Source organism: Arvicola amphibius, chromosome 12, assembly GCF_903992535.2.
Source record: "Arvicola amphibius chromosome 12, mArvAmp1.2, whole genome shotgun sequence".
NCBI classification, from domain to species: domain Eukaryota; kingdom Metazoa; phylum Chordata; class Mammalia; order Rodentia; family Cricetidae; genus Arvicola; species Arvicola amphibius.
The window spans coordinates 158,348,700-158,369,336 of record NC_052058.2 but is presented as its reverse complement, the minus strand read 5'-3'; the positions used below and the strand labels follow the sequence as shown (position 1 = coordinate 158,369,336).

General features: G+C 39.7%; 1 pseudogene; it reads left to right on the top strand.

The window, feature by feature from the left end:
* Positions 1-3,586: 3,586 nt before the first annotated feature.
* On the top strand, positions 3,587-4,164 carry LOC119802515 (annotated as a pseudogene).
* The last annotated feature ends 16,473 nt before the right edge of the window (positions 4,165-20,637 follow it).

Sequence of the window (20,637 nt, the reverse complement as noted above, 5' to 3'; positions counted from 1 at the left end):
ACAGTTTACATTGTATTCCCAAACCAAGTATTTCACTTCCCTAACCTGCAGATTGTGCATCTGTAAATAATAGCTCATACCTCCCTACTGGGGCAGTTGTTAGGGGTTACTGAAATGTGGAAATGGGGCACAGCCTTGATGCAGCACTTGCTCTGACCACACTTGTCATCTTGAGTATAATATACAGAATAAGTGATAAATGACTGGCTATTGACCAATAAACAAGTCAAAGTATAAAGTCACCTATCATAGTAGATTATGAATAATCCTCATGACTTCTTAATTACCTTTGTAAAGCCCTTCCAAGTATGGTGTCTCATGTCCAAAGTATGAGTTCTTTAATATACACATACAAACTTCAAATAAGATTAAGGCCGGGCGGTGGTGGCGCACGCCTTTAATCCCAGCACTCGGGAGGCAGAGGCAGGCAGATCTCTGAGTTCGAGGCCAGCCTGGTCTACAAGAGCTAGTTCCAGGACAGGCTCTAGAAACTACAGGGAAACCCTGTCTCAAAAAAAAAAAACAAAAAAAAAAGATTAAGAACTAAATTTCAAAAGTAAAATTTTAAAACTTTTTTAGCAAAAGAATTATCTTTTTCATTTTGAACAGGAAAATATTCTATAAACAACATATAGGCATTGTCTATAATTAAGAAAAATAATGATTAAGCTGGCTACAGGAGACTTAGTTTTCTGCTTCAAAAGCCATAATTTTAAACAAAACAAGCACCACAGACTGCATTTGCTTTTTCTTTTTCCAGTAGAGCATATAGGGTAAAAAATTACCTAAGTCACACATTCATCTTAGACTTGTGGCTGCTCTAACAAACTCCAGTTTACTGAATGGCAGACAAATGGTAACCATGTATTTGGCACAGTCTTGGGAGGGTGTGGGATACAAGATAAGACCGATGGATTGATGTCTATTGAACCCCACTTCTTGGTTCATCAGCAGGCATCTTTTCGCCATTCTAAGGTGACAGAAGGAGAAAACTCTCTGCTATCTCTCTCGTGGGGTCACTTGGACTTCCCCCCACCTGCCAATCACCTAAGGGCCTCCACATAGCATTAACATACAGAGTTGAAGGAGGTATAAATATTCAGTCTATGAAGTATCCATAACAAAATATTTAAAGACAATACAGAATCCCTATTAATCAAAATTTAAAAAACTAGAAAAAGAACAAAGTTATATTATTTTCAAGAAAATAGATAGACTTGGATGCCAGCATGTTACACAAAAGAAGTCAGAAAATGAAATATTGTTCATTTTCTTTCATATGTGAAGTCTAGCTTTTGAAAAACTAGAACAGGAAAATATAAGGGAGGATGCGAAAGAAGAAGGCAGTGAGCACTTCACAGGACGAACAAGAGAAAATAAGAGAAAGTGACCAAAAGCAAATGGCATACGTGTCTAAAACCGTCACAAGAACTCCCTTTTCCTGCAATGTATATATAATCACAGAAATAAAATTAGGAGCTGTAAAGGCAATGCAAGCGTGATCAGAGATTACACTACTCTTGAACTAAACCTAAGTTTAGTTCCCAGTACCCACACTGGGCAGGCCATAATAATCCATAACCCTACCCCCTGGGGATCAGATAGCCCCTCTGGACTCCACAGCCACCTGCATTCACATACACAAACCAACATGCACGCACACACACACACACACACACACACAGAGAGAGAGAGAGAGAGAGAGAGAGAGAGAGAGAGAGAGATTTTTTACTAAAAATAAATATTGAAATAAGAAACTTGTAAAGACCGGGGATGCAGCTAAGTGGCTCTTGCTTCACTTTCTGGGTATGCGTTAAACCCTGGGTTCAATCTCCAGTGTGATCTCCAAAATACCATCATACTTAGGGCAGGACTTCAACACTGTAGGATAAGGGCAACACAATTTACCACATAACACCCATCAAATAGGCAATAATTTTAAGTCTAATAACTTCACATGTATCAAGAAGAAGGAATGAAAATATCTTTCATCCATTGTCCTGAAAGTGACATATTTTAAAGTACTCCTACCCTAATAAACCTGAAGATAGAGACCATAGCCCAGTTATTCTATGAGTTTGTGTTTAATCTACAGAAATTGCCAACGGTTTCTAGGCAAGGTTTCTTCGCACTTAAGGAGGCTGAGTAAGAAAAAACTTGAGTTTGAAGCTGACCTGGTCTCCATGGAGGACTAAAGCCAACGTGGAGGCATCTTGAACATCTGTCAACAAGGGGATGATCTTGAATATCTGTCAACAAGGGGATGAGGAAGCTAACAGCGGAGCACACTTCAATACTGTACAACTAAGGGAGAAATCTGAAGACAAAGGCCATGTGGGTCCACAAGCAGAGATCTCATAATAATGAGCCATAAAAGGCAAACTGCAAAAGAATAAATGCACTGTAACAAACATTTAAATGTGGCTTAAAATATGCTAAATAAAGCAGATCCTGTTTGCAGATTTACATGTGTAATGACTGCATAATACACACTTAGCTGCTTTTAAATCAATAAATATATAATTCCCAAATGTTAACAGTTTGCCACTTAAACATTTACCAACATAAATTCTTAATTAGACCCAGGGGACTAGGTAACTTTCTTCAGATCACACAAGACAATCAGAGCACAACTATACATGGGCAGGATAGCAAGATACTAAGAAGCTATTCTGGAGTCTTTAAAGTTTTCCCCCACTGTACATAAGAATAAAAACTAAATGTCAAGTTTAAATGCTGCTGAAACTATCTTCACATATTTTAAAATGCCACACACACACACATTTAAATAGAACGCCTATGAAGCGGGCCAAACAGCAGACAGTGTCTTCAGATTTGCTCAGATTATACCAAACGGCTCTAGCCAGCCACTTATTCGGGTTATTTCAAACCCACTTTGTCACCTGTGAAGTCTTATAAACTTCAGTTTCCTCGTTTGTCATGTGAACCAGGCTGGCTTATCTGGACTGGGTTAAGAAAGTACAAAATTTCAGCTAGCAGGAGAAATCGGTGCAAGGGTTCTATCGTTCAACGTGGTAACTATAGTTAATAGCAAGGTGTTGTACTCTTAGAAATAGATGTTTAAGTGTTCTCACCACAAACAATTTCAGAAGTGCTGATCATGATAAAGGTATTTAGCTATACTTCAAAATAACCAAAAAAAAAAAAAAAAAAAAAACTATAACTCTCAGCTATGGCTCCAGTACCATGAGTGCCACCATGCACCCACAATGCCCCTGCCATGATGGTGATGGACTAACCCTCTGAAACGTGTGTGTCCATTCCTGAAACTGCGTCAAAGTCCAGAGGTGGCTTTGAAGGCCTCGGGCAATATCCTCACCTTGTACCTATGCTTGCCGCTGTCAATAAAAACGCATCTTGATATGGAGGAGGCCTACAACGTCATTAACAAAGATGTTGCCTCCGTGTTTGTATTCCCAGAGCAGCCTGGTGACCTTTCTCGTGCGCGTTGGAAGTGTGATAGACCACCTCGGTGGTCTCTTGGACCACCATCATCACTCCAGACCTCTCAGAACGAATAGCGAGGTGCCCGAACTGGGAAGACCGCAGCAGCACGGAGCCAATGATGGAAGCCCATGGTGGCCACACCTTCTGTGGTTGCCTAGGCTTGTAACCCCCAAGGAAAAAAAATGCTCGTTGAACCTGAAGAGCATATAACAATGTGTGACAAGGCGACCGATGCCATTTGAAGGGGGATTTCAGGGCCTCTGTACCAAGCTGGTGGGTGGCTGCCACACCTGGCAGTCAGGGTTCCTGCCCCCGCTGCCCCGAGCAAGGTGACCCTGTTCCCAGCATGAGCCACCAGAGGTTCCCTCAGCAGACCCTGCAGGTGTGTATCCTGACATGCTGCCGGTACCCAACTTGGGGGGCAGGGTGTCTGCTGGACAAACTTAGCAAGTCACGTGACTCCTGCCATACTTGCTACTGCCTGAACCTCTTGTCTGCTGCCAGCATTTCGGCAAAGGAGCCATGCTGCACAATGTGGTCACAGGTGTGCCCGAGAACACTCTGCAGCCGGTTCATCCTGTACACAACAACGAACCCGACTAGGTGACCCAGACCACTGCACAGTTTCTGCAGAAGCCAGTCCCAGGCTTTAAGGAGTGTGAAGATGGGGAGCCCTCAGATTCTGACACCAACTAGAGAACCCAGTGCCCCGTCCCTGCCTCTCCGACCTGAACCAGCAGAGTCCCTCCTCCTCCAGGCAGACCAGAATCCTTCTGTTTCCGTCTCCCCGCAGTTCAGGCCCCCTCTCCACTACTGCTTAGGGTCTTAGCTGGGGTCATCCTTATGGATTCCTGGGAATTTCTCTAGTACCAGGTTTCTCGCTAACCCCATAACCCTCAATCAAGATATCTCTTTCCTTGTTGTCCCTTTGTCCTTCCTCCATCTTGACCATCCCCCCATCCCATTCCCTCGAGTTCTCCTCCTGCTCCCCTTCTCCCCTCCCTCCCTTCAGCCCTTCCTTTTCCCCCCAACCCCACGTAGTGGGGAGGACCTTGGTCCTGCCTCAAAACAATGTGCTAGACTTTGTTGGCTCCCATGGGAAACCTTACCCTCTCTGAGGAGGGGGTGAGGGGAAGATGGAGGGAGCCGGGGGAGGGGAGGGAGTGGAGACTGGGACTGGCATGTAAAATGAGAAAAGATGTTTTGTTTAAAAAAATAAAAATTAAAAAGATAAAAATAAATTAATTAAAAAAATTTATTCCTATCCTGCTCACTCTGGGCTCACTGATAGAGAATCAAATTCTATGCAACCTGGCCACTGTGGGGACAGCCACCTCCATTGGTAGAACAATCACTGCCAGTGCACTGAGTCTTGGTGTCTCTTCTGCCTCTGCCTTGGCCCTTTCACAGTCACTAGGGTACTGAGTTTGGCCATCTGTCCACTGCTATAGTCGGTCACAAGCTACGGCACTGTCCCCACCTTGTGGGAACAGGCAGACAAGAGCCTGGAGACACAGCATGAGGCTTTTCTCAAAACCACTGGCCATTCTCAATTGCTTTGTTGTAGTGGGCTACAGTATTACCTCCTTGAAATAATAAGAGATTTATTTTCACACATGCACACACACACACACACACACACACACACACACTAATAATAATGCTGATAGTGGGCCACTTAAACTGATAAAGCTATATAGGCATGAGCTGTACAAAGCACACTACAGTACACACGTTCATGCTCAAATCAGGTAGTCCCAGATAGGGTAATATCACCCATATCTACTCCTGTTGTCTTTTTATGTTGAAATTCTCGTTATGATTAAGTTCTTTGCTTTACCTATTAATGTTTCTGATAACTTTAGGATAGGATGAGAAAAGAAATACACATAAATAAAATTTCATATTTTTCTGACAAATAGATGGAATTAGGTGTGGTCAGCAGATCTGAAGGGTAGGTTGGAGATGCTCTGACATGACAGAGGCTACATGGGAGAAAAATTCACTAAGCTCCCTAAAGCATTTCACCAAAAGGGTAAACACTTGCTTTTTCCAGCAGCTGGACCTAAGGTACCAGATGCAGCCCAATGGCAAATGGTACGGAGACACAGGTTTTAGTGCTAAAATACAAAATGCAAAAATGAGTTGTAGTTCTCTGACTATCTAACCTCAATTTAAAAGCCCCGATATCAGACAGTCTAAGAAAATAAATAAGCAAGAAGAACTAAGTAGGAGCCAGGAGGGAGGTTTGAGTAGAGTAGCTGAGAAACATTATATGATAACAGTAGAGAATATTAAATATATATCAAGTTAAAACTGAAAGATTTAAAACCATCTGAAAACACTTTCACATACAACCTAGAAATGCGCAGATATGCAACCACACTATCCCTGTGGTACTATCCGCCCTAGTTCCATTCCTGTTGCCGTGATGAAATATCTCAAGGGTTTCCTCTCACACAGACCCAGATTAGAATCCATTATTTTGAGAAAGTAAAGAAAACAGGACATTGAGCAAGCTGGTCAGATCACATCCACAGTCAAGAGCAAAGAGAAATGAACATATACGCTTCCTTGTTTAATTTCAGTCCTCAGCTTCTCAGGAAGCACGGTGGTGTGGTCTTCTTGCATCGAGTAACAATGAAGACAACCCCCTCAGGAAAGCCTGGTCTAGATAACTCTGCAGTGATATTCTCTCCCAAGTGATCCCAGGTTGTGCCAAAGTGACAGATAAAACAAACTATCAGGCTGTGTCCAACCAATCCATGGTAGGGCCTTTCACTTTTCCGATTTCCAGGAACACTTTCCCAGAGTTCCTCTCTGCTTGGAATCCATTTCGAGATTTTCAGAGGCTCCCTTTGTCATTTCAGTCTCATCTTTGACGTCACCTCTCAGCCCTCATCCAAAGCAACTCTGTCTTAGTCCTGGCAGTGCTGCGCCAACAAAGTACCGCAGCTCGATTAATTTACAAATGATAAAAATTTATTTCTCATGGGATTCTGAGAAGTCAGGGGTCAATGCACGGGTGTCAAATCCCAACATTGTCTTTTATGTTTCCCTAATTGGCTTGCCTTTATAGCACTTTATTTTAAAAATAACTAAATACTTACAGTAATTTTTCTTGAATTAGCCTGAGGTCACTGTTGAATATGCCTACACTTATACCCTAAGAGTTTAAGCTGGCATGGTAATTTCATCTATTCCATTACTTTGAGTACGGAAAGCATATGCCAGTGAAAATTTACACATGAAACTAAGGAGTGCTAGAATCTAGAGGAATTTAATGTTAAAAATGATACAACATCTTGGATAAGCCACTGATATGGATAAGTTATATTACATAATTTTATCATTCCCGGAAAATGCTTCCAGTGTGTTTTATCTTTAGAGAGTCAAAAGATTAATGAACCTCATAAAAATGACAAACTATTTCGTAGGCACATTTGCAAAATAAACCATTAAAGTTAAGGTGAAATGTGAACAGACAGAATTATGAAGCTCTATAAAGAAATATGTAAAGATATACTTGTACCACAATGTCGTAGAAGAAACTTTTTAACAAAATGCCAACTATCAAGTAAGAATGGTCCAATAAAATATAATTCTGAATGACACATTCCTAATCACATTAAGGGAAGAGATAAGAGTTTATTTGTGAACTTGTAACACATTCTCACAAATCTATTTTTTAAAGTCTGGTAGATGAATAGAGAATAAATCTAAGCAGATACTTTCACAGTCATTATTAGCATTACTATTACACAAATGGAAAATAAGCATATGAAGATTCCCAGTGCTGTTAACTGTTGAAGTAATGCAAACTAAAATTTAAAAAATATTCACCTACCAGCTTGACAAAATACTAATCATAAGGCTTTTGACAAAGCTATGAAGCTATGAGGAACTGCAGCTGCCAGGACTTGAAGCTGACATGATCGCTTTAGAAGGATTTTACAGTGCCTGACTGAAAGGGTGCCATTTCCTAAAGCCCAGCAAGTCATCTCCTAGAAATACACCCAAGGGAAAATACAAAGAGCTTCCAGACAAGAGGAGGGTTTGGGGAGGAGAAACCTCATCCAAAAGTACGCAAGGCCACCCTGGTAGGAGAGAGGCAGTCCTACACTCAGGGCAAAACCATCATCTAGACAAGGCCCAAATCCAGTTAGAATTTTTACATTCAGATATTAATAAGGAAATAAAATTTTAAAAAATAATAAATAAATAATATATTATAATCCAGGAAACTGAAGAATATTGTATTTTAAGCCCTGAAAATAAGTAGCTGTCATCCACAAATGCTGTATTCTGCAAATTTTTCTTTAATTTCGTGGGGAAATAAGGACAAACTAAGGCATTCATGATCACCAAGCCAACTCCTAAGATCTCAGAGGAATACTATACATAGAGAACAGAGAAAAAGAAACAATCTCAACTTTAGGAGCACAGGGTAAAATGTATTTGATCAGAGGAACAGATCAACAAAAACTGAGAACTAGTTTATCATGTCTACAACATGCAAATACCTAATACTAATGCAGAAGGTAGAGAACTATACACAGAAATCCAGCTCACCGGAAAGCAATCAACAAAATCATAAGAACTGATAAACACTTTTCCTGACCATCTGTATCTTGACTGTAAAGAGGACGAAGCTCTAATTTTAGAACTTCATTGAGATGTTTACCTTTCTATTTGACTGTCTTATGGTCAGTATGGACTCCTTTGGATGCTGTGTCTATAAATAGCAAATATAACATGTCATGATGGGTTATATACAGAGACCATAACCATATCATACCTATTGCACCTTAATACTAAATAATAGCTCCATTATTGCCACGGTCAAAAGCCAACAAAGCTATCACGTAGATAAACGTGGCCTTTGACTGTGATGTGTGTTATGATGTGTGGCCTCTCCCATTAGGGCAGGCATGTAGTTAGTAACCGCTGTTACCTACGAGATGACATGAGGCACCAGCCTACTGGTGTCTTCCAGAGCTGCTGTAGCTGCCATCCACGGGCTCTCAGTCCGCGGCCTCTTTTCATTTCAATATCTAATTATTTCCATCACAGAGCATCCATCTCGCAGATTCTATTGACTCTTGAAATCACTCCATTTTGAACTCTCTTTTCCATTTGGCCAGAATCACTTGTAATTCTAACCTGGTGCTTTTACTATGGCAACATGATGTAATTTATTCATGCGGTTGATATCAAAGCCTGGGTTCCAACATCTAAGTCACTAAGGAATATTACAAATGAGCACGCTAAGACCAGTTCATTCCTGCCAGGATGCTGTAAAACTCTTAAGACTGACTCCTTTTTAGACAGTGTATCAAATGAAATGCCACTATTGCAAAAACACACAGCAGATATGGATCAGATATCTATGACACAGGCCACAGAACTACGGCAGCAAACAAGTTCTCACCAGCTCAAGCCCAGGTTTTGCTCAGAAATAAATTCATTTTTGTTACTGTCTGCTCATTAGGACACTTTTGTTCTAACACACCCACATGCTACCACCACAGTGAGCCTAGAACCTAGTGATTTTCCATCTCAACAGACCCGTGGGTCCATTCCTCGGGCATTTACAGAAAATAACTAAATATTCAAAGCTTAAAAGTTGCTGTGAGTAATCATGGAAACTATTGTTTCCTTTTACTCCTAATGCAGAACTCAAAAGCCCATATTCACTGAAGGATGGCAATGATTCCCTTGTGGATCTCATTCCTCTTTTCCATCTCATCCTCATTTGTTTCCCCTTTGGCTCATCCCAGAGGAGAGATCCCATGGGAGAAACAGTAGCCTAAGAGTGAAGGAAGGGAGGGAAATTAATCTGCAACAACTATACTAGGCTAAGACAGTAAAAGTCAACCACTGCTGTGGGACAATGGTTTTAACCTGTAAAGATTTGTTTCTTGTACTTGTTTAATAAAATGCTGATTGGCCAGTAGCCAGGCATAAAGTAAAGGTGTGGTGACCAGGCAGGAAGTAAAGGCGGGGCAATGAAAAGAGGAGAATTCTGGGAGAAGAAAGCTCAGTTGTGACCCAGACACAGAGGATGCAAGATGTGACTGCCTCACCGAAAAAGGTACCAAGCCACGTGGTAACATAGACAAGAATAATGGGCTAATATAAGTTATGAGTTAATAAGAAGCCTGAGCTTGTGGGCCAATCAGTTATAAAATTAATGTAGACCTCCATATGTTTCTTTGGGACAGAAACTTCAGACAACAATCCACCCACCAAGGCTTGCCCTTTTTGTCAAAACTCTAATATATATATAATATATATATTTCTAATATATCTACTGTTATGATTTTTTAAAAAATATCTCCTTTAAATTCCTCACACATCCTCAAATTGTCTCAAATTGATTTCACTGATTTTAATAAGACACTTCACATCTGCTCACTTCCCTGCACAGCCACCACCTAGAAGACTTTACCATGTCTGCTCTGTACTACTCGATTGCTGCTTCCTAATTAGTACGGCAGTAGAATTTCAATTGTCGGCTTGATTGGATTGCATGCACACATAGGGCACTAGTGAGGCATTCCTTTGTGTGTGAATGATGGGACTTCCAGGAAGAATTAACTGAGAAAGTCAAATCTACTCTGACTACGAGAGGCACCTCACATGGCTTGGGATCCTGGACTGAGTCAAACAAAAAAGGCTCCAGCATTCCTTCCCTACAGTTCACTAGGACGTAAGCAGAAGCCACCTGCCACCATGTTTTCCCTGTCATGGTAGAGTATATCCCCTGAATCTATAGCAAAATAAATAAATCTCTCCTCCCTTAAGTAGTTTCTGATTGGGTATTTCATCACATCAGTAAGAAAAATAACTAATGTAAGCCATCGCAATGGCTCTGTCTACTCACCACCACTGCAGCTCATCTTACACATTCTAGTCATACTCATGAATCGGTTATGGAATCAGCCTCAGTGTTGGCCATAAGATAAACAGACAAATATGGTGCATACACACAAGGAAGCCATAAAAAGAATAAATTATTCTAAGAGATGCAACTGGAGATCGTTATATTAAGTGGAATAAGTCAGAATCAGAAAGACAAATATCAGATGTTTCTTTCATTGTGTATCATAGGTTACATATTATATAGATATATGAAACCCATTCTCTTTTAAGGCTTCCTTTTCCAAAGAGAGACAGACAGACAGACAGACAGAAATGGGCATATACATGTGTGTGAATATATAATGGATATATATGTATATATATGTGTGTGTGTGTGTATGTATATATATATATATATATATATATATATATCATGATAATAGAAGTAAGACTGGGAATAATGGGAAGGGAAATGGGAAAAGGAGAGGGTAGAGGAGAGAAAACAGTCAAAACACATGGTATATATCAACCCTTTGTCAGATATGGGGTTAGTGAAGATCTTTTCTCATTCTGTAGGCTGCTGTTTTGTCTTATTGACTGTGTCCTTTGCTTTACAGAATATTCTCAGTTTCAGGTGGTCCCATTTATTAATTGTTGCTCCCAGTGTTTGCGCTACTGGTGTTACATTTAAGAAGTGGTCTTCTGTGCCAATGCGTTCAAGGGTACTTCCCACTTCTTCTATGAGGTTCAGTGTGGTTGGTTTTATGTTCAGATCTTTTATTCATTTGGACTTGAATTTTATGCATGGGGATAGATATGGATCTATTTTCATTCTTCTACATGTCGGCATCCAGTTATGCCAGCACCATTTGTTGAATATGTTTTCTTTTTTTAATTTTATATTTTAGGTTCTTTGTCAAAAATCAGGTGTTCATAGGTGTGTGGGTTAATATCAGGGTCTTTGATTCAATTTCATTGGTCCACTTGTCTGTCTTTGTGCCAATACCAAGCTATTTTCATTACTATAGCTCTATAATAAAATTTGAAGTCAGGGATGGTGATGCCTCCAAATGTTCCTTTATTGTACAGAGTTATTTTGGTTATCCTGAATTTTTTGCTTCTCTGTGTGAAATTTGGTATTGTTCTTTTGAGGCCTGTGAGGAATTGTGCTAGGATTTTGATGGGTATTGCATTGAATCTGTAGATTACTTTGAGTATGATTGTCATTTTTACCATGGTATTCCTACCTACCCATAAGCATGGGAGATCTTTCCATTTTCTGATAACTCTGAGATACCATCTTACACTAATCAGAATGGCTAAGATCAAAAAACTGATGACAACCTATGCTGGAGAGAGTGTGTGGTAAAGGGAACACTCCTCCATTGCTGGTGGGAATACAAACATGTACAGACACTATGGAAATCAGTATGGCTATTTCTCAAAAAATTAGGAAACAACCTACCTCAAGACCCAGCAATAATTTTGTGGGCACATACCCAAAAGAGGCACAATCACACCACAAGGACATTTGCTCAACTATATTCATAGAAGCATTATTCATAATAGCCAAAACCTGGAAACAACCTAAACATCCCTCAACCAAAGAATGGATAAAGAAAATGTGGTGCATTTACACAATGGAGTACTATTCAGTGATTTAAAAAAAAAATCTTTAAATTTGCTGGCAAATGGACAGAATTAGAAAAAAAAAAACATTCTGAATGAGGTAACCCAGACTCAGAAAGACAAATATAGTACGTACTCACTCATAAGTGGATACCAGACATAAAGGAAAGGATAACAAGCCTATAGTCCACAACCCCAGAGAAGCTAGAACCCTCTTGCAGAAATAAATGAAGCAGATGCAGAGATCCACGACAAACCAGTGGGCTGAGCTTCAGGCGAAGAGAGGGACCGAGTGATAACATGAACAGAGAGGTCATGACATGACGGGGAAACCCACAGAAACAGCTGACTCGAGCTAGTGGGAGATCACTGACGCCTCACTGACAGCTGGGGACCCTGCATAGTAGGCCCCTGAGTACAGGTGACAATGGTGGGCTTGGGCAGTACATGGGGCCACCGGTGGTGGGAGCAGCATCTAACTCTAATGCATGAACTGACTTTGTAGAGCCCATTCTCTATGGAGAGACACCTTGCTCAGCCTCACAGTGGAGGCCATACCCTCTCTCAGGAGCGAATGGGAGGTGGGGTGGGGGGAAGGGCAGAATCAGGAGGAAAGGAGGGAGAGGGAACTGGGATTGGTATGTAAAAAATTAATTAAATAATTTTAAAAATTATATTTAAATCTTGGGATGTAAGAGGCTGGGTGGATGACTCAGTGGTCAGGAGCACATACTGCTCTCTCGAAGAACCCAAGTTCAGTTTCCAGCACCCACACTGGGCAATTCTAGTTCCAGAGGATGTGATGCCCTCTTGTGGCAGAATAAAGCACCAGCACACAAACATACAAACATTATACACACTCACACACACTTATTTTTTTAAGTTGGGCAAAAAATAAAGACACAGATGATTTAAATTTTTATCCATTAAAAGAAAAATGAAGGTCTAAAATGGAAATACTGTGAAGTGATATTTACATATTATTCAGAATCATGAAAATAATTATTATAAACATTAAAACTAGAACAGGTTAAAAGCATTCCCCTCTTAATGTAGATTTGGGATAAAGAGGAGTGATCGAAGGTGAACACAGCTCAGCAAGGTCCAGCATCATGATCCCTGACTGGCAAGGGAAAGAGTGTGGTCTTTTTTCCAAAATGCAACTTGACTACTTTAACTAGGGTATTGGGGTATTTAATGTTTGTTTGTTTGGTTGGTTTTTTGTTTGTTTGTTTGTTTGTTTGTTTGTTTTTTGTTTTTTTGGTTTTTTTCGAGACAGGGTTTCCCTGTAGTTTCTAGAGCCTGTCCTGGAACTAGCTCTTGTAGACCAGGCTGGCCTCGAACTCAGAGATCCGCCTGCCTCTGCCTCCCGAGTGCTGGGATTAAAGGCGTGCGCCACCACCGCCCGGCTAATGTTTGTTTTCCTTTGTAATTTTTAAGACATATATCAGGGCCCGGGTATGGCTTCTGAAGGGAGTAAAAACTCAGATTTGCATTAAAACAGCATCTCAGACTCAAATGTGGAGAATGGATTTTGGAGAGAACATGTCACAAACACTTTTATTTCTACAACTAAAGCAAACATGGCAGCATGTGTGTGGAAAAAAAGCATAACGTTAGCAAAACACACTGTTTGTTCAGTTGTACAGCATGCGTGATATCAAGTCAATTAAACTGAAACAGCATTGGAACATTTTACTGAAATAGGCTTCTCTTTCTTCTATAAAGCAAACATTCACACAAGGAAAAGTAGCCAACATCTGTTATCTAATTAAAAGTTGAAAATAAATAACATTGGGTCACAGATGTCAGTTCTATGTACACGTCCACATTCATCTAACTTTGAGTTTTTCATTGCTCAGTGATAATATTCTAATAAATCCTGATGGATAAATCTGATTAATGTATTTTCAATTTTTCAAGAAGAGCAATCATTTATGGAAGACACGAATTAAACTTCTGCAACCACTAACAGGAAAGTAGAGCTCCATTAGTCCACACACACTTCGCTCTCCGCACCCATCCACACACGTGCCATCCACACACGTGCCATCCACACGCCACCAGCAGTCACGTTCTCACTAGTCTGGATCCTAATCAAAACTGAGAATAATCCACAGCTCTGAGTTTTAAAGTTCTCAGATGCCAAGTGTTGAATTTTCCCACTTAAACTCTATTTTAAATTTAAAATGATATGGAAAAATATAAACAATGAAAGTGGATCTATCATCCTAGGGTTCTAAATGACCATATTATACTTGGCTAATGGTGTAAAAAAAAAAATCAGCAAGTAAATCCACTAATTTTCTTCTCATGCCAGAGAAGGGAGGGAGGAAAAAACTTAGACTTTCTTTCTTGATTAACTTTTCATTGACTTGTTTTTCAATGTTCTCTAAGAGGCCCAATTATATTATGATTTAGCAGAGGGAGTCAATGTGTTTGATTAGAAAATATAAATGGAAATAGAATTTAATCAGAAAAATTATTGGGATTTTACCCTACAGATTACAGAAATTCTTGGTGCTATTTTTAAACAAATCATGTAACCTACTTTGCAATCAAGCAACGTTGATTCTATTCCTTAGGATCTGTTAGATTTGGACTATATCTAGACTCTGGTAATGAGCTTTTATCAGGGAAAGGTAAATTTTCTCTCATCAAAAACGAGCAATGCTGTATTCTTATTGCCAACAGCCCTACCTACACACACACACACACACACACACACACACACACACAAATTTCTATATGAATGAGAGAGTAGAAAGCAAAATAATTATATTATCAACATACAGAAAGTCACACTATTATAAAATAGGAGCAATGTCTTAGTGTTTTATTGCTATGAAGAGGCACATTACCAAGGGAACTCATAAAATAAAGCATCCGATTGGGACTTGCTTACAATTTGGGGTTTTAGTCTATTATCATCATTGCAGGGAGCATGGCAGCACACAGGCAAACATGACACTGGAGAAATAGCTAAGATTTCTACAAATGGATCTTCAGGGAGCAGCAAGAGAGAGAGACTCTGGGTGTGGAATGGGCTTTGGAATCCCAAAGCCCCCCTCCAATGATTCACTTCCTCCAACAAGTCTACACCTCCTAATCCTTTTAAATAGTGCCAGTCCTTGATAACTAAGTATTCAAATATATGATGAGCCTATGGGGTTCATTCTTATTCAAATCACCATAATCTACTCTCTGGTCCCCATAGCATATCAGAATGCAAAAATGTATCCAATCTAGTCTCAAAAGTCATCATAGTCTATCACAGTCCCAGCACTATTTAAAAATCCCAACTTTAAAATCTATTTATAATAATCTCTTGGCTATAACTCCTGGTGAAATCAAAATCAGATAGCAGATCACATACTTCCAACATACATTTTCCAAAGAATGGCAACTATATTACCATCCCAAAAAGGAGGAAAGGGAGCATAGTGAGGAAACACTGGACCAAAGCAAGACTGAAAAATCATCAGAACAAACTCCAGTTTCTGCATCTTCATGTCTGATGTCAAAGCACTCTTCAAATATTCAGTTAATTTCAGCTTTGTCGACTGCAACATACTTCCCTATCTTGGGAAGTTCCACACCCAGTGTGCAGCTTTTCCTGGCGGGTATTGAGCGAATCTGGCATCTCCAACATCTTGCGGTCTCTGATGAAATCCAGGCTAAACCTTCTGAGCTTCACATAATTGCCTCTCTGGGCCTCCATGCAGGGACATCCCTGACACATGCCTAACCTCATCAGTTTTCTTGAGCCATGGAGAGGGATGCCACAACCTCTTTCCTATATCCTTGACTCTAAAGCTAGAACCAAGTGGCAAAAACTGTCAAGTTTCTTTCACTGTTTAACCTTCTCATTAATTCCTTTTCACAGTTGGAAGCTTAGCTGGGTGGGGTCCTGCCCTGAGACCACCACTCCTTTCATTCCATTTAGAGCAACAGGCATTTCTTTAAACATTTCTCTCTCTAAGAACTGGAGTTAGTTCCACAGTACTTCCTAATGCTTCTTTCCTCCTCAAACTGCACATTTTTTTTTTATTTTTCCTTGCTTGGCTTGCTCATTTTCATTATAGATCTGCAGAAGAGTGATCATTAATAATGACACAACACAGCCAATACCAGGCCATCTTGAAATCTCCTATGCCAACACCATTAACACAAAACTCTTCAATTTAGCCTCAGGCAGAATTTTTTGGACAAGGACAGAAAGCAGCCACATTCTTCAACCGAATATCATAAGAAAGGTCTCTAGGCCACTTTCTGATATGCTTCTCTGAGACCACTTTGATCCAGGTCTTACATTCCACATCCCCCTCAGCACCACTATCTCCCAAGTCCTCCTAGTATGGTCCACTGGAGCCAGTTGAAAGCATCCAACTGCTTGTCTAGTCCAATGCCTTACATATTCCTCCCAACAAAAGGCACAGTCAGGCTTAACACAGCAATGCCCCACTCCTGGTACCAATTTCTGTCTTAGTATATGAAATACACCAGAAATAGCTATGAAAATACACCAGAACCAACGAAACTCTTATAAAAGGAAGTATTTAATGGGGCTTGTTCACATTTTTAGAGTTTTTGTCCATTATCATCAGGGCAGAGAGAACAGTGGCACACAGGCAGACATGGTGCTAAAGAATAAACCAAGAGTTCAACAAAGGGATCCAAAGTCAGTAGGAAGAAAGAGACTCTAGGAATCGCTTGGGCTTTGAAATTCCAAAGCCCATCACCAATGATACAGTTCCTCCAACAAGGCCATACCTCCTAATCCTTTTCAAACAGTGTCATTCTCTGATGCCTAAGCATTCAAATATATGAGTCTATGGGGACCATTCTTATTCAAACCACCATAAACAGCAAACTCAAAGGCTCTGTGCTCCCCCTCTTCAGGTACCCTCCTACATTATGGGCATTTATGAGGTTTACAAGTCCTCTACTTCAAGTCTAGTGTGTATCTCTATATCCCTAAATCGCCAGTGCTTGAACAACTTCAGCCCATCAATAACAACAAGCTTTATCATTCTGAGCACTTGGCTGTGCGTTGGGGATAGAAATAATGAACTGAGCACTAAGAGACACACTGTTATTACTGTTATTATTTTCCAATTGCAGACAAAGAAACCAAGTGGTAAAGATTAAGAAGTGATAGTTTAAGGCACCCTGAAATTTACACAGTTAAGCAGCTGGAAGTGGCATTCAATCAGGTCTGTCTGATTCTGAACACTATGTTCTTCACACATAACATACCCAGGATCTTGCAGTCATCAGATATCTAATCCTTCTTCCACAGTATCTTTCCATTCGTGAAATTATATTCCATCACTCACGACTTTTTTAGACAAGATAAAGTGTTAAAATTAGAAGGATTGAGGCTTCCACTTAATGCTCTTCTTACTAGAGACCAGATTAAAACCAACAAGTAAACCACAAATCTGACTTCACTTTTTATCTTGGGTAGCCCAAAAATCAAATTATGAATTTGATTTTTATACATTATAAATGATATTTCACCAACTCTAGTCATCTGAATACAGCTGGGCCTGCCAAATATTTCCAGTGTTACTTAAATCACTTGCAATGTAGGTGTCTCAAGAGCTCTGAGCTTTCAGTTCTACCTAGTCTCTAAAAATTCTCCAACCAAAGAATACAGAAAGATAGCAGAGATATGACAAAAATAGACTTTATTTGTCCTTAAAATAATGTAGCTAGCAAGCTAACTGACCCATCTTCTTTGCTAGACAGTCCAAGAAACTAACCCAGGATGAATTCTCCAGGTGGAAAAGCTACGAACTCTTATGAAAATGAAGACACACTATATATCTCTCTTAGGGTCCTCATTGTTGTCCAGGTTCTCTGGGATTGTGAATTGTAGGCTGGTTGTCTTTGCTTTATGTCTAAAAGCCACTTATGAGTGAGTTCATATGATAATTGTCTTTCTGGGCCTGCATTATCTCACTCAATATGATGTTTTCTAGATCCATCCATTTGCCTGAAAATTTTTGAGATGTAATTATTTTTATTCTGCTGTGTAGTACTCCATTGTGGAGCTAATCTACATGGGAAGTAGAAAAGGACAAGATCTCCTGAGTAAATTGGGAGCATGGGGACCAGGAAAGAGGGTTGAAGTGGAGGGAAGCAAAGAAAAATGTAGAGCTCAATAAAATCAATTTAATAAAAGAAAGTTTAAAAAAATAGAAGACACATAGAAGTCGGACAAGAAACCAGAAAAGAATAATCAAAAAAAAATATCCCAGCCTTTAAATTAAACAACTCTGTTATTGGGTAGGAAAAAAAGAATTTACGATGTGGAAAGAGTTGAATGTGGCACCTTATGCCTGAAATCCGCGCAACTGCCAGGATGAGGCATGAATATCACAAGTCAAGACTCGCTTGAGCAACACAGTAAAACACTGTCTCGAAAAAAATCTGTGAGTAAAGGTAGTCATGTATCAGTCAGTATTACAAAAGTGCTACGGAAAGAAGAAAGCCTCATGTCTAGAGATAAGCCTCAGCTTATCTCACTTAGTAGGTTATATATAAAAATATAAATACAGATACACACACACACACACACACGCACACACACACACGCACATATGTGCATGTAACAATTAATGTAAAAAGAGGCCATGAGTCTGAAAGAGAGCAAGGAGGTATGGGAGAGTTTGAAGGGGAAATAATGTAATTATAACCTCAATAAAAAGTAAATGGAAAAAAATTTAAAATCTAAATAGTTAAATTAGAAGCATTTTATTGCTAAAAGAACGGTATCCATCCCATGAGGAGTTAGGAACAGTGCTAATAGACTTCTTCAGATGAAGATTACCAAGGGCTTTCAGCTTGCAGAAAATGCAGTATCTTCAAAATACAATAGAGCAACTTGCATTAAAATGAGGCCCGATGCTCTGAGGTAGGCCTGCAAAGGGGTTCTCGACATTCCAAAGGGAAAGGGAACCCTGGAGGGCTAAACAATGAACACCGAGGAAGGGAAATGTAAGTGAGCTCCAGGAAGTCCAAGGTGGGCAGCCTATGAGAGACAAGCACAGTGGACTCAAGCTGGAGAGACAGAGAAGGGGATCACAGAGGGCCCAGAGGTCTGCACTTTATTTCAGAAAAGCAGGAGAAACACTCGGAGCTCTTCTGTGAATAAAATGCTGTATGCTTGTTTAAAGATAAGATCCTGACAAGGTTCAGTAGGCACAGAGACGTTTCAAAATAAATACCTTCCTCAAAATGGTGGAAAAAGGGGAAAGATGATGTTAAATATCTAAATAAATTACTATTTGAACTGGCATGAATATAAAGTAACTGTAATCATATTCAATGTATACAAAACGTTAGGGTCTAAGTAAGACTAATGTGTTTGCAAATCCACTGAGCTGCTCATCTCCCATAGCAATTTAGAGACAGATACTAATTTAGGTTCTACATGGCCTACCTCAGATCTATAATAATAATGCCTCACTGGACAAGCTTATATACTTCAAAAGGATAAAACTGTTTGAACATTGAAATTACAAAATAGATTTCAAACGTGTATTCAGTTTTATGAATAGAAAGATTGTTTCTAAATGACTTCCATTTATATCACAGTGTAATCATTTATCACAATTATATCAGTGCTTTGGGGAGGCAGTACTAAGGTGGTAAACCTAATGACTCATTCTGTGTGAGCACTCTATCACTCAGCCATATCCCTAGCCAGACTCCCAAGTGTGAAAATTACAGGTGTGCACTATCAGGTCTGACCTATATCAATACTTTTATACAAATTTTCTCTTTCCCCTCATCCACTCCGACTCCAGGAAAATAGACTCTCAAAGAAACTTTGATTGGCATTTCTTTAATGGTCAATGACCTGGACACCTTTTCTTGTGATTGATATCCAGTTTGATTCTGCTATGATTAAATAAGATATAAAAAATTCCACTTTTGTAGTTAGTGTGTGTGTGTGTGTGCACACGTGTGCACGTGTGTGTGTGTGTGTGTGTGTGTGTGTGTGTGTGTGTATGATGATTATTAAGATGGTTAGATGTTCTTGGAATGAAAAAAAGACTAGAATCCTAATGTAAATTATAAAGGTTTGAGTAAGTTATTAAAGGTACACAAAGGATGAGACTTAGAGATGATGTATATGGTAATTAAAGTTTGACCTTAAAGTAATTAAGGTCAAAGATTAACAATTACAAGGACTGGCTAAAAATGCATGCCTAATCAAAGCTTACTTAGAAATACCTGGTTTTTAAAGTATTATGCAGTTGTTAAGAGTCCCACACTGATGTAACTGATCTTCTGGGTGTTCAATAATAGTTCGTGGTGGCTACACTGAATTGGTCAGGGAGATTCCGCATAAGAATATTTTTCCCCTTACCTTTCAAGGCCAATGAGGTTCCTTTGAAATGTTTTTTAAGTGTGGAAGTCACCTATTCTCTTGTTCAGGGAGGCTATGGAGACCATACTCAATGATTCTAACGAGCACCCAGTCTACAAAGAGGAGGGTCAACGTAGAGGAGGGAATTCCTCAATATTTCCAGGAGAAACCGTAGTCAAGTCAAGCAAGACCTTTGACTTGTTCTCCCTTATTTGGAGAACTCATAAAAGAACAAGACTAACACACCTGCTAACTACCCAAGGGATTTCACTCCCGAGATGTTAAACATAAGT